At 37.2% G+C, this 11,861-nt stretch overlaps 1 long non-coding RNA gene and 1 other non-coding gene across 2 annotated transcripts; both read right to left on the reverse strand.

The window, feature by feature from the left end:
* Window positions 1–3,214: 3,214 nt before the first annotated feature.
* On the reverse strand, window positions 3,215–6,653 carry LOC147522862 (uncharacterized). Its single transcript, XR_015195667.1, has 2 exons — window positions 6,562–6,653; window positions 3,215–5,979 (listed from the first exon to the last, which is right to left on the reverse strand). It is a non-coding gene; the product is annotated as an uncharacterized LOC147522862 (long non-coding RNA).
* A 4,613-nt stretch (window positions 6,654–11,266) lies between these two features.
* On the reverse strand, window positions 11,267–11,370 carry LOC147522863 (small nucleolar RNA R71). Its single transcript, XR_015206214.1, has one exon. It is a non-coding gene; the product is annotated as a small nucleolar RNA R71 (small nucleolar RNA).
* Window positions 11,371–11,861: the final 491 nt, after the last annotated feature.

The raw sequence follows: 11,861 nt of genomic DNA on the forward strand, positions 1-11,861 counted from the left end.
GCAGGAGGTTGTCTTGTATCGATCTGCCAGGGATGAATGCCGATTGTTGCATGGAAATGATGTCAGGCATATACGGCTTCATTCTGTTAGTGAGAAGTTTAGATACACACTTATAGATGACATTGCAGCAGGCAATAGGTCTGAACTCTTCTACTCTTGAAGGAGTTGCACATTTAGGGATGAGGCTGATGTGGGTAGAGTTAACTCCTCTATTAATTGTCTTCAATGCAAACACAGAAGTAACAGCTTTGACAAACTCCGCCTTCACATGCTGCCAGTTCTTTTTGAAGAAAAATGCATTGAACCCATCAGGCCCTGGGGCCTTATTATCTTCCATTTCAAACAAAGCTAGTTTCGTATTTCCGCCCGAAGAAAAATCGAAAGCACCATTAGTTCTCACTCGTGTGTAGTGAGTACCCCTTTGGGAAGTGGAGATCCTCCAGCTAGCCGATCACAAAAGAACCGGGCAGTTGTCCCAACAACCCTTTGTAGTAGTCTACAAATGCTTCGATACTCCCACCGACCCTCCCTCCTCTAAAACCAAAGTAGTCTCTTGAATAGCCCATATAAGATTCCTACCTTTCCTCTCTTTGAGCGTCTTGTGGAAAAATTCAGTGCATTTATCCCCGTACTTCATCCAGTCACATTTAGTTCTATGTCGGAGATCCTCCCCTTCCATAATAATAAGCTGACAAAGAGTGGTTCTGGCTTCCTTCTCCCGTATGCTTAACAGACTATCCATTGGATTGCTTTGTTGAGCTTTCTGGATGCTCTTGAGCTCTTTCCTTGCTGCTTCTGTCTGCTTAGATAAATCTGAATAGTAGAATTTTGCCCACCCTTTAAGCTTACTCTTCAGCTTCTTCAGTTTTTGGGTGAGGACGTACATGGGGCACCCAAACACTGCTTCATTCCAAATTTTGCCGTAAACGTGCCCAAAAATCGGGATCACGAACCCAAAAGTTCTTTGAACCCGAAGGGGGAGACTTACAGAGACATTATTCAATATAGAGATAATAATAGGTGAGTGGTCAGACGTGCCTGGGGGCAAAAATTCAGCAAAAGAGAATGAAAATGACGAGCTCCAAGAGCTATTTACCAAACACCTATCAATTTTAGACCACTTCCTGTCAAAGTTAGTCCAAGTGTAGAATCCCCCTGTAGCTTTGATATCATACAGTTCAGCTTGAACTAGGCAGTCTGAAAATGGCCCTGTCTCTCGGGCAAGCACCGCCTCCCCTCCAATACGTTCAAAGGAGTACAACACATTGTTAAAGTCCCTGCAACACACCACTCACCCTGAAGTTCAAAGTAGTAGTAATTAAACACTCTTTCAATCACAAACAACCATAATATTCAGATTAGGTTAAGTAGTATTTTAGAATTCAGTTATTCCTAGATCACAATCCCTATGGGTTCAACCTTGTTCTCGCACAACTATTACAATAGACCTTGTGTGCTTGCAAGTAGCAATAGTAAAAAAAGAGTTAATTAACCTATTTATTTAGGTTGGTTAAATATCTATCATGACTCCATATGATTTTGAATTTTGGGAGTTCTAACTTGCTTTATTTTTTTTTGTTTTTGTTTTTGATATTGTCTCCTTTTGATTTTGAACTTTTGGGATATTCGATTTTTTTTTTACTCATTTGAATTTTTGGAGTTTGGTTTTTGATGGGTATTTCTTTTCTTCTTTCTTTTCTTTTCGAAGCAATTAACTGATATATTTTTGTACAAGGTTTTCTCTTCTCTTTTTCTGATATCCATCCAATTCTCAACTCATCAACTGGATAAGCTTTTTTTGGGTGTTATAACGGGTCAGGAGTTTATGGCGAAGAATAAAAAGGCTTTTAGAAATGGCGAAGGCTAAAAAAGAGGTGACTAGAGGAAAAATCTATCTTTTTGGGGTTCTAACGTTTATTTGACTATATCGATCCAAAAATGGCCTAAATTCTCTCCTAGGATATGACGTGGTGATCAAGCAAGTGGATATGTGGTCTTTCTATCCAGACATCATTTGTGTCATCACTTAATAATCATTCATATGAGGCTTTTGGCTAGATTCTCATAGGATATGGAACTTAATTGTTCTAATCTTGGTCTCGGAAACTCACTTCTATATACATACAAATGTTGATGCATGTCATTCATGAAAAGATACAGAAACTATTGTACGTATATTAATCTAAGTTCGAAGAACAAATCCTTACTCTATTGCTATAATGAGACTTTTAGACTATTTATTCATCATAGAAAAAAGAAACAATACTTTTAATACTAAACAGAAAAATCATTTTGGTCTTTTTTGAAAAAAATTTAGAAATGAAGAAAATATACTAATATATATATAAGAAAATATTCTACTACTATTATAAGAAATGCGTAGTTTTTACAAAATGTTACTATATCACCCCCTAAATAGAAATATGCTTTGTCTTCAAAGTATGAAGAGATAAGGAAAGAGATTATCATAGAAACATGAGCAAAAACGGCGATATATTATGTTATTCATGATGAAAATACGCCACCCCCAAATAAATTTGGGGCGTGGGTTGTTTGATATTGAACGAGAAATACATGGTTTATTATACTAAGGATAATTATTCTACAATGAAAATCTTTTTAGGTTTTTGTATTTTTGAAAACATATGCAAAATGCAGAAAAAATGGAATTAAAAACGAAATTTTTTGGCTTGATCGTTACTTATATTTTTACTAACGCTTCTATCCATTAGCTCTGGGGTGTTACAGCCACTTAGGCAAAAATTACTAACGGATATATCTGTTACTTTAATTAATTTTAGTAATGATTATATCCGTTACTATAAATATTTGTAACAGAAAGTTAATTGTTGATTGTCTTTTAAAATTGGTCGTTTGTGACGGATACAAATGTTACAAAAATTTGGCGTGCTTCGGTTACTAACATTTTAAAGATTTGGTTTGTCACGGAAATATCCGTTAGTAATAGATGTGTGACACACTACTTGTCAGCTTTGGTGTAACGGATATATCCATTACTAAATTTTAGTCCAAGAAAAAAAAATTAATTCCCCGGGTCTAATATTTTCCACCCTGCACATATTAGCTCTACCACATCTAACTATTCCATCTCACATAGATATCACACTCCACAACAACTCAAGCAACAATTGAATAATAAGAAAAACCAACAAACTAAACTTTATTGAAACAAAACCTCCAATCCAAATCACAATTTATATAGAAATAAAAACTTCGATTCAATGAGCTTTCACAACAACTCAAGTTACAAGTGAATAACAAGAAAAACCATCATATTCAATACTATTCAATACTATAGTACTTAACCCACAGTCCAAATCCCCTTTTACAAACAAAAATATTGAAATGACTTAACCTGCCGTATGCATCTAAAGTTACATGACAAGAGAACATAGAGTAACAAATGACTTAAGTTGTTTTTCTCTCGGCCAAGTATTCACTTGTAATCTAAGGTAGATTCAAATGAATTATTGGCCAAGAGCCCAAGTGCACCGCGTAGGTAATCTAAGGTAGATGTGCAACATATATAACAATGGTAGCCGCTAGCAAATCTACAGAAAAGCTTCCTCATCTAGCCATTAAGTGATATTATAGATTCCAGCGCGACAAATGCAAAAAAGACAAGTACCACATTCACAAGTAGCACCATCGCCTGCACTTCTAAGGTGAGTATACTTATTTTTACAAAAAAAAAATATCACATTAGTCTCAAACTTTCCAAAAAAATGAAAGTGTTATAGGTCTCAAATAATGATTACATCTAGAGAAACTATAACTAACCATTGGATGAGATTAACAAGGATATAATTTACGTATAACATGGAAAAGCCTCATTATCATAGCCTTCAAAAACAATAAGTTCACTAGCAGTAGCAGTGGCCGGTTAGTGCACGTAGTTCTTTGGATCTGACCTCGTCATCCCAATTCTAGAACTTAATGAAAATGAAGTTATTTTGTGTCGATAACCACATTCAACTGTAGCCAAGAGACATAAGTCTGCAGACACAAATAACCAACAGCAAACCCATGTCCCCATAAAAAATTTAAAAAAAAAAAAAGGTTAAAAAGAGAACTATAACCATTTATAATACAATTAACACTCCCCCTGAACAAGCACGACACTCAATTGTTGCTACTAGATCACTATATGGGGTAAGAGAAGAGAAAAAAGATGTCGATTGCAACACAAATTTGCGTCCACTTCTCAAGCTAGGCGATGAGCTTGACCTAAGATTGTGCAAGTGAGTAGTTGAAGGTGAAACCTGCTTCTGATTTGGAGAGCTTGCTTTCACAACCTTGATGGGAGTGAGTATCCTTCAGTATGTCAAGGGTGTCATCCTCTTGAATGTCATACCCAATATTAGTCAGACTCTTGACGTAACATGCTCCCACCTAACTGAGGCATTAGCATAATGGGCGAAGTACACCAACAAAGAGAACCAGACAAGTGAACACTTCCTTGTAAATGGGTGAGCATCTTGATATATAGGTTATCCAAATGCAAGCACAAAAGCCGTAGGAGCAACAACAGTAAAAAGGAACACCTAATTTTGGATATCATTAGTTAATCAAGATTATCATCTGGGCTATTAAATCATTGAGTACTCGCTGAGTAATTGGTGAGTACTCGCTGTTTAGCCGACCCGACTAACAATTTAATCCCTGATCACAATCAGGCTCAAAAACTCCTTGAGTACTCGCCCAATTAGGCCCAATTAGCCGATTAGTCGAGTAATTGTGTTCACTATTTCAACTATTTCAATGTTAAACATTGAACTCGACATTTCGCCGATTCGACCAACCCTCGATTATGTAAAGTTCTACACTTTAATCATATTAATTTTAGTTGATTGAGTGTTTTAATTGCTGCAATGTTCACAACGCTATTCAAGTGCAAGCCTATCACAATAGAGCTCTGATTGCTTGGAGTTGCAAGATCCAACTGAGATGATTCCAATATCTCCAAGTTCTCTCAAATTGAAATATGGAAGATGGAAAACAAAAAAACAAAATAAATATCATACACCAAAATCCAAAGATACCTACTTTAAGAATCTCTAATGCCCAAATTCTATAACCCAAAAGAAATAGCAATTAGACTGTGTTTGGTCCAAGGAATCCAAATTCTTGAAAAATAGAGAGTGCCCAAATTCTTGTAATTACATAGAAATGTAATTACAGCAGCAATTAGTGAGGATAAGGTGGAACCTAACGACATCATTCGACCTAGTACCTTTCATTTGTCCTTGACCAGACAAGTTTAACTCATCTAAAGTGGAAACTGTAGACAATTTTATTTGCTATTAACATCAGGAGAAAACTCCGCTTAAGTTTCTCATGGACCCAACAAATGCAAAAAGAATAGAAAACATCATTACACGCTTTAAGTTTTAGCAAAAGCTAACACAGAACATAAATAGGAAACCTACTATTAAGCAAAAATTCTTTATCCAATGGAAACCTCCTCCACCAAATACGTACTATTTTACATTGCATACATGGGGACTTTAATAGCACTCTTAATTGGATTCATCTCAAATATTATCATCAAATCTCATTCTCAAGTTGTTAATTTTAGTTATTCTCTTGGATTGAACATTTTGACAACACTCATCTACGGTTCAGAGTTGCTCAATGATTATTTTAGGCGGGTAGTACTATATATAGCTGCAGATTGTATGACAAACTTGACGCTTCAACATTTAATTTCTATAAGATTAGTTATAATACATGTGCCCCAATTAACACTATCATCAACTTCAATAATCACTTTTAGCTACTCAATTTTAACAGAAGATAACAATGTGAGTATAGTAGCAAAAACAAAAAGCAGGCATAATTTAAGCAAATAAAAGTCGTAGTAGAATAAATTGGTAAAAAGGATAGTACCCACGGTGGATGTGTTAGCAGTGGTGGCAGAGATTTGCATCTCCTCAGTAGTTGCTGCTGTAATTAGAGCTTTTGCGATGAGAGAAATCAGTTCACGATTGAGAGAAACCAGCGTGATGTTGTAGAAAGTATTCTAGAGGTTATGTAACTATATTTTTTGGTTGAAATAGCATTAAGAGAGGATTTTAACTAACGAAAAATTGATGAAAGAATGTGAAGGCACAAATTGATGTAAGTTCATACTTCTTACTACTCACAACTGGGAACCAACAGTCCAAATGTGAATTTGTTCGTAAATACCTATATTTGACTCAAGATTACTGTCAAGCGTTAGTAACCTTGTTGGTTGTCCAGATAATTATAAGGTGTTTAACAAACAAAACAATGAACTTAGCAATGGAAGATATTAGAGTTCTAATGGACAAGCAATGGTGATTTTGATGAGCCAACCAAACCCCAAACCAACAAAATATCCCAATGTTGCAGTTCTCACACAAAACGTAACTCCCCCAAATTTGTTAGCAATGAAATAAACCTAACTTGATCATTTTAAGGAGTACAATTAAAACAAAAAACTTGAAAATTCGCTACTTAGGGTTTGGGGTTGAAGGAGAGAGAAAACAGATCAAGAGAATGAGAAAGAAAACGTACCTAGTTCACTTCCTTCTTCAACAACGAGGGTTTGATAGAGCAAACGAGGCTTTCATGGAGTCTTGAAGACTTGAGAGAGATGAGCATCAGAGAGAACTTGTTTTATTTACTTCTAATCTTTTCCGTTAGTTCCATATATACCCTTTTGGTCTTTGTGTTAGATGTTTTTTATCCATTTTTTATTTGTTTCCTAACGGATCTAATTGTTACCCAACATTAAAACAATACTTTGAAAATAGTTGGAAAAATAAAATGAAAGGTACTAACGGATACGAAATAACCTAACAATTATATCCGTTAGACAGGTACTAACAGATATATGTGTTACAAATGAAAATTTTGTTGTGTTACAAAATGACCCGTATGGTGTAGTGTGTATTACCTTCTACTCATATACCAAATTCCTCGAAAGAAATGAAACAAGCAATAATAATATATATAATTTAACTTATAATACGTCATACACGTGAAAAGAAACATAAAAATAAATATATCCCATTATACGGACACTAGGGAGACTTCCTAGTCAGAATCTGTCCGTGACTCATCTCGGCGTTGAGAAGATCCTTCTCCTTAATGTCGGGTCCTAGCATGTGTATCTCCACGCGGGAGCGCATCTCGAATGCTCTGCAGTGTTCTAGTGACACTGTGCTGAAAGCGTCGCTACTCCTGCTGGAAAGACTGCTGCTCCTCCCTAATTTTCTACTGAGCTACCATGATGGCTTGCTATGTATGCTTGAGATGGTTGACGTGATGAGCCAGAACCATCTGGCTTTCATGGAGAAAATGAATTTCTTCCATGGGCTGAGTGAATTGTCTAGTGTCACCTTCAGCAAAGTAGTCTACTTTCTCTGTAGGTTGCGCTTGCTCGGTTGCTCTGGCGGCAGGGGGATACTAAAACTTCTAGACGCAGTGGGCATAGATAGGACCTTTGGTAGCATCCCTGACCTCTACTAAGGTGTATGTGGCGTCGAACCCCCAGTGCTGCGTGATCCTTGTGACCAGCACTGGTAGAGGGGTTGTTGATTTATTGGGTTACAGAGTTGCTCGAAGATAAAAGAGATGATGCAGAAGCTATTCTTCTGTTCTTGAAGAATCCATAAAATATGAAGCACTACCTTACCTATGTCTGAAGGCTTGACTGAGCCTAGCAGGTTGAAGGTCATCCCAATCGAGATCTTGTCACCGGTTCCTTCAGCAGAACTCTGAAATCGCTTGATGAGACTTGGGGTTTTTCACCCCTTCGAGAAGAGTCTCAGCCATCATCATGTCGATGGTCTTATCATCTGGGGACTGTTCCGTCTGAGCATAGACTTTTAGAGGAATCCCTAGGATAGCACTCACCACCTCCTTGGTGACCTCAAGCATCCTTCCATCCTTGACAACCTCGATGTGGTCATCCTCCCCTCTAAGCATGCTGTTGTAAAACAAAAGAGTGAGGGAAGGAGAGTAACCTGAACCTCCCAACAAAACCAATGATTCCCACCCTCTTCTCCTAATCTCAGCCTTGAAGGGCCCTTTAAATAGATTGGAATTGAAGATGGGTTCAAAATTTTGCTCCGGCACGATTTTAAGAACTCGGGCCATTTGGAGTATGAATTGGAAAAATATGGGTTTTTAGATGGAATAGGGATAGAAAATGGAGGGGGCTGCAAAATTTTGGAGTGGTGGTGTTTTGGGGTGAAGGGGCGATCGTGAGTCGAATAGGGGCGGACGAGCACGCGTTTAAGGTGCGGGTAGGGTTGCAAATTTGGGGAAGAAGATGGAATGATATGGGTTTTTGTGTGGGCTAAATATATTTGATGGCACGTGCCTCTCACGTGCTCTTTTAAGGTTTTGAATTTTTGGCCCAAGCCCAAATGAAATCAGGTAATTCTAATCTTGTTCTCAATTCCTTGCCAACTTCAAGAACCGACCCGCGCTTCGTTACTCGTCCGATCTTGACCTGTGAGGTACCAAAACGATCAACATAAAAAAATGCCACGTGACAGTATGGGGTATACTCACATCCAATAGTGGAAAAAGAAATAAATGATGAAAAGAAATGGGAAAAAATGTAAGGAAACTATGTAGAAACGAGAGAAAGGAAATTTTAACTAATTTTTTTGGGTTTTGAATAAGTTTGACTGAAATTAAAAAGGTTGGGTCGTTTTAAGTCCGATTCCCAAGACTTTGAAGTTTTTGAAAACTCGAGTCAATCCCAACCAGATGGTTGGATTACTCTTTTAGACTGTGTGTAGTGCACTAGTGGATAACTCATGTAGACTTTATAAACAGAATTGTTATGAGGTTGAAGACCAGGGTAAGTTGGTGTTTGATAATTCAAGCAACAACCTTCTCTCATAGTGCGTCTCTTACGTGCGTATGAACTCTTATCCAAACCAATAATGATTTTTGGTATAAGTATCCATATTTTCAGCTGCAGTTCTCTTAGAAGTGCTTGCACATGGTCATTGAAACTTATCCATCTAGTCTTGCTAGATGGATGGTTTTTGTTTTTAGAAGACATTTTTGAAAGAAAGGAAATTTTTGAAAGGGAGATCGAGATGGGGAAAAGAAAGAAAGGAAATTTTTGAAAGAAAGGAAATTTTTGAAATTTTTTGTACTTGTTTGATTCTTTTAACGTCAGATTCTCGAGACAAATAGAGAGGTGGAGGCAAACAGATAGAATTAAACAGAGAATAGTATCACTTTGGGTTACTCTATTTGTGTAATTCTCATTTGGAGACACCTCGTCTTTTTTTTTTAGTTGATTTTCTCAAGCAATTTAAAGATATCTCTAACTATATAGATTTTTTGACAATAAGATAAAAATTATATGTGAGTACGGTATCATTTTGGTTACTCCGGGCGTATAATTTCATTTATATATCCTCTAGTTTTGAAAACGATGGTGAGATGCTTTAAGAAACTCGTACTTCAAAAGTTGTGATACTAACTCTAATGTTCTTTTTAGAAAACAAACCATGACAGATAATCTTAGGCAACTTTCATGTCGGCTCTGTGGCAAACCCAATCTAGACAGACAGAGCTTCAGCTACACGAGTTAGGGGATTTACTGCGTAAGACATGGAAAGTCCTGACCCGGCAAATAGCTCGGTGATATAGGCGACCCTTAATAAGCAAAGTTGAGCTCAAACTGCCCCTAGATTGCGTTGTTCGAGGGGTTGGTTTGTGTAAAATCCATTGCCCATTTTTGGTTTTGAAATATCACATAACTATTGACATATCAAGAATCTTTCATTAAAAGAACAATGATAACAACTGTTTTTGAAAAGAAGTATAAAATAAAGAAAGAAAAAATTGTATACTCGCTCTACAGGTTCACACAACTCAAACGACGAGTAAAAAGTGTATTACAAAGAATATGCGAGGTATATGTGGACTAAGGCTCTGGCACTTACAACCACACCTTCCAAATGGAGAGGTCCAGTTACCTTATTGATGTATTCCCTTTAAAGCAGAAGATGGGATGAAATGGGAAAGGAATACATCGAGGAAAAGATGATTTCATCATCGTAGATGGGATCTTGGAGAATGGTTTCATTGACATCCATAGACAGTAACTCATGAAAATTTTTGAGGCGCTGACCATTTACTTGAAATGTGATGTTATCCTTGTGGTTTTTTAAAGTAATAACCCCATAAGGGGTGACTTCAGTTATTTTGAGAGGACCAGTCCATCGCGTATTCAATTTTCCTGGGAAAAGATGCAATCTTGAGTTATAAAGTAAAACTCTTTGACCGATTTCAAAGTATTTTCGTAAAATTTGCTTGTCATGAATCCTTTTCATGTTGGTTTTGTAATATTTCGAAAGATCATACGCATCATTTCTAATCTCTTCGAGCTCGTTTATTTGTAATTTACGCTTCTCACCTGCCACATCGAGATTATAATGAAGGGTTTTTTATTGCCCACATGGCACGATGCTCTAGTTTAACTGGCAGGTGACAAGGTTTTCCAAATAATAGTGTCTGAAGAAAGCTCGATTTTAACCAGGTTAGCTACCGATCCTTGTTTTCGTTGGAATTTATTGTTTATTCAGTATTCCAAGCATCCACAGGACAAGTAGATTCGTATTAAAGACGCTATTCACACGCGTAGCAAGGAGGCATTTAGGTACTCCTTCTTTCACTCCTCATCTCTTCTGTCAGAGGAGTTTTAATTCTAGTATATCAGGTTGTTGTTTGACTGCTGTTAGTGTTTCTTTCATATTGGACTTAACCTTGCATGAGATTAAGGTTTGGTAAGAGAAAACCATCTAACGTGCTCTATCGTAAACGTCAACGCACACGCCTATCTAGAATACCACATACTACACCTGTATCAATGGCTAAATAACCAAAGACTCCTTTATCTGATTTTTATAAAGCACTAAACGATGGCCCTAAGTCGTGCATCATTCTTGGAAACCTAGTATGGGATTTTTGAATTCCCCCTAATATATTTAACTTGTTACCGGTTTTTCGTGGTTTAGACCACGAGAAGACTTATCAGCACATACGTAGGATATAACAAGTTCTCACTACATTCCATCATCCTAGTGTAAGTCTGGATCAAGTTAAACTTAGGGTGTTTCCATTCACCCTAGTCGATAAGGCGGCGTCTTGGTTAACTGCCCAAACGCCAAACTCTATGGACTCATGGGCTAATCTTGTTCAATTGTTCATGGAATAGTTTTACTCACCACTGAAGACAGATGAAATGCTTCAAAAGATTCATTTCTTCTACCAGAATCCTCATGAATCCTTTTCAGAGGCCTGGAATCGTTTCACTGATATTCTTATTGAATGCCCACATCATAATCTTGCGAAAGACACGCTTGTTTGTGCCTTCTTCAAGGGGCTTTTACATCATCATAAAGAGGTTCTAGATATCATGACTGGGGATAGCTTTCTTAGTAAAGGAGCCTTGGAGGCTTATAAGTTCTTAGAAGATCAATCTAAGAGGAACAACAGTTGGGGAGGTAATGACTCTTCTCGCTCCACTCCTTCTTTTAAGGTTAAACATGATCCCGAGCTTAAAACTCTTATCGATGCCCTCACTAAAAAGGTAGATGTCCTCTCTATTCAACAACAACCCACTCAAGTCATGAACATTAACTATACTCGTTGTAATGTCTGTTTTAGTCTTGAGAATTCCGACTTCTATTGTCCTCTTGTCTATGCACAACCACCACCAAAGCCATCAAACTTCTATCAGTTAACTCAACCTCAAGGACAAGGAAACTTAGGTGACCAAAACAGAGGTTTAGTGCCCATAACCCAGAACTATCAATATTAAGACATGAACGTTCAAC

The sequence above is a fragment of the Coptis chinensis genome, chromosome 1 (genome assembly GCF_015680905.1).
Source record: "Coptis chinensis isolate HL-2020 chromosome 1, ASM1568090v1, whole genome shotgun sequence".
Lineage (NCBI taxonomy): Eukaryota > Viridiplantae > Streptophyta > Magnoliopsida > Ranunculales > Ranunculaceae > Coptis > Coptis chinensis.